This window comes from Triticum aestivum, chromosome 3B, assembly GCF_018294505.1.
Source record: "Triticum aestivum cultivar Chinese Spring chromosome 3B, IWGSC CS RefSeq v2.1, whole genome shotgun sequence".
Taxonomy (NCBI): Eukaryota; Viridiplantae; Streptophyta; class Magnoliopsida; order Poales; family Poaceae; genus Triticum; species Triticum aestivum.
The window spans coordinates 55,263,234-55,266,810 of NC_057801.1; the positions used below are offsets into that span (position 1 = coordinate 55,263,234).

General features: G+C 42.5%; 1 non-coding gene across 1 annotated transcript; it reads right to left on the minus strand.

The window, feature by feature from the left end:
- Positions 1 to 2,819: 2,819 nt before the first annotated feature.
- Positions 2,820 to 2,894, minus strand: LOC123073001 (small nucleolar RNA SNORD36). Its single transcript, XR_006435528.1, has one exon. It is a non-coding gene; the product is annotated as a small nucleolar RNA SNORD36 (small nucleolar RNA).
- Between the last annotated feature and the right edge of the window lie 683 nt (positions 2,895 to 3,577).

Below are 3,577 nucleotides of genomic sequence, written 5' to 3' on the forward strand. Positions count from 1 at the left end.
GTGGATGTCCATCCACTTGAAACTAGTCCACAGTTCTTTCTCCCACTGATGTAATAACTCATTATGATGTAAAATCATTCACTAAATTGATGTGGTATGAAACCTTGTATAAAGGTGTATGAATACAACATGAAATAAAAAAGAAATATAGAATAATAGTAGTAGCGCGTGCTAGTAGAAGCACTACTACTAATTACCAATAGCGCTTGTTTTAGAAAGCGCTGCTACTAAGTCGATGTAGCAGTAGCGCGGTCCAGCCCACGCTACATCTAACCTTTAGCTGTAGCGCCTTACTAGTAGCGCTATACCCCGCGCTATTGATAGGCTTCAAACACGCGCTACTGCTAGGGTTTTCCCTAGTAGTGTACACTTGTATAGAAGTAGCGCGGGCGTGCACGCGCTGCTGCTACGGGTTAGCTGTAGCGCCTTATTAATAGCGCCAGGTCCCGCGCTACTGATATACCTAGAACCGGTGCTGCTGCTAGGCTTTTCCCTAGTATTGTGGGGTGCGCCCCTTTCACTTTCCTATTTACAATATGTACTTGCATAATTGACAGTTTTCTTATTCCATTAACAATATTACATGGATGATAGCATATACCTGCATCCTCATCACTGTATCAGCAGATTAGTTACAGATAAGAGTGCACAAAATCTGAATGGACGATTAACTTTGTTCATCAGAACCCATAACTGAATTGCAATCATCTGAACATGCAGATTTGCAGTCTAACCACAGTGCCTCCTCTTTAACTCAAAGATGTAAGCGCAGGCAATGACGGCAACCGCAAGTGCGAAGACAGTGATAGTTCTTATGACATCCCTCTTGGCTCTGTCTCTGCATGTCCACGCCAATAAAGTAGAGCTTGGAAAGCTTCTCATGCAACTTCGCGTAGTCCTTGAAGAAGGCGTCCTGCCAACGTGTCCAACAAGCTAATGAAGATGAATACAACTCTTCTTTACCTTTGCGTATAATTCAACTAAGGGATGGAAAGCTCGATCCTTCATTATAAACTTGTCTTTAAGCAGTTTCATGAGTCCGTTGGAGTCCCCTTTCAGAAGCTCATTGCAGTATATATGAAAGATGAATTCGAGTGATGTACGACACTACAAGAAATATGTCAACTTGTGACCACCACTATTGGTCACTGAATGGTCATAGTTTTCCATTTTTGACCTTTTTGTGACCAAAACCAGAAGGTCAAAAGCTGACCGTCGTAAACTGACATTTTTAACCTTTCTTCTAGAATGGTCGTAGACGTTTATGACCAAAATATGCCTACTGTATTGTTTTGGTCACTAGCAGCCTCCCCAGGCCACGTAGGCATCCGATGTGGCAATCTGATGTGGCACAAGAATCAGCCCGGTCCAATTCAATTTTCTACATGGGCCTAGCCCAACAATTCGGCCTTTTTAATGTATTTTGTTCCTATGCTTTTATTAGCTACATGGGTCTGACCCAACAATTCAGCCTTATTGATTTCTTTGCGTGGCCCTTTTAACAGCATATTTTCTTTTTGATCATGTTTTTGGGCCTTTTCTATAATGGGCCTTTACCTTTCCACATAGTTTGTTTCCTTTTTGTTTCTATTTTCTATTTGAGTCGAGGCCTGCTTATAAAAATTCTGAATAGCTTCTCAGCACAGGTTATTTTGGGCCATGGCATCTTAATAGTACAAGTATATTTGGGCCGTGGCCACTATCAGGTCTAGTAAGAACATTTTTTCTAGAGAATTTAATGTTCAAGTAAAATGTACACAATACATTACAGGGAAATAGCACAAACAACAGCAAATACATTTTCATTTCACTCCTACTACAGCTCACTACAACATAGATAGTACATGACACTTCATCCTTCATTTTTTTGCCAGGGACTAGACGAGTACATCTCACTTCAAATAAACAGTACTGTTCTCGGAAGCAAAATACGCCACCACACGCCATGGTGCGCCATCTTACTCGATCTGGCCTCAAGGAACTAGCAGCACTGCTTGCTCCTTTGGCCCAGAGCTCCTTGCTGTAGAGGATGGCTGAAACTCGGATGCGGAGCTCCCTAAACATGAAATATTGTGTCAATGCTTGCAGCAACAGAAAAAACTCACATACCATAGAACTTGCATAGTAATGTATCAACCACCAAATAGTATGAAGCAAAAACAAACAAATAATCTGGGACAGTTCGACAAACAAAAATGTGAAGCAAATAGCATCATCAGTTCAGCAATAGGTTGTACGTATAGTATGAGCAGCACAGGACAGTAAAAACAATGAGCAAAAGCCAAATGAGTTGTTTTAACTCTAACTAGTTGGTAACAAATTGATATAATCTGGGACAATTCAACAGATCAAAATGTGAAGGTAGCATCATATGCTCAGCGGACAAACAATTCATATGTAACTCCTCTATTATACAGTACTACACTAACAGAGATGCATCTCTAGACACAAGAACAAAGCGGTGCATTGATGGCATGCTAGGCATCAGTTTTAAAAAGCTCAATTTTAGATCATCAACAACCAGAAAGGCCTCAACGGTCTAAATGTTCAGCACACCACCATCTCATCACCGACGAACAGGACCCGATACAACCCATACACAACAACTAGGGAAAAAATGGGATCAAGCATAGAGGGAGGCAGGTACCTTCTGGTTGACAAGGTCGAACACCCTTTGTGCACCCGCGTCTCAAACCGATCCCAGGTGTTGGTACATGTTTTACCAAAACAGGATAAAATAGTTATACTCTGTTTATTTTCAAATCATCATAAGAAACTACAGCACAACAAGAGTAGCAGATGACTAATTTGTGATGGGCTGAGCAGCAGGTTTAAAAAGCTTGATTTTGAAACATCAAATGTATCAGAATAATCATATGAATCATCATTTGCTCAGCAGATCTACAAAGTGCAACTACTTCACCATTCTAGGTAAATTAAGATGTTAAATGACTAAAACTAGTAGTATGCTACAATCATATGGTACTTGTTAAAAAATGTGACCAAAGGACTACACTTGAACACATCACTTGCAATGCCTACTAGAACGAGCAAGTGTATAACATCATATGCTCAGCTGACAAATGGTTTATATGCAACTCATTTACATTATATACCACACTAACAGAGGAAATGGAGCTCACAGTGGTGGTTTATGCACTACTGGAATCAGCTACTTTGCCATCTGCCAGCTTTTTGCCGTCAGCTAGCAGTCGGCAAAGAAGCTCTTTGCCATCAGCTACCCGAAAGCAGACGGCAAAGAACTGGCTGATGGCAAAGAAAGCCTTTGCCATCAGCCTGTCCTTTGCCGTCCGCTAGCTGACGGCAAAGAATCTTTGCTGTCCGCTAGCAGACGGCAAAGAGGGAGGGGGCCCCACTGAGGAGCTGGTTAAAAAATACTTAACGTCCCCCCGCTTTGCCGTCCGCCGCAGACGGCAAATATGAACAAAAGCGGACGGCAAAGGAGGGCGGACGGCAAAGGCTACCCTAACTAACCTAACTAACGGTCGAGCCCCCTCCCCCGCCCGTTACTCATCTCTCTCCCTCGACCTCCTCCGCCCCCGCCCCCGCCCTCGCC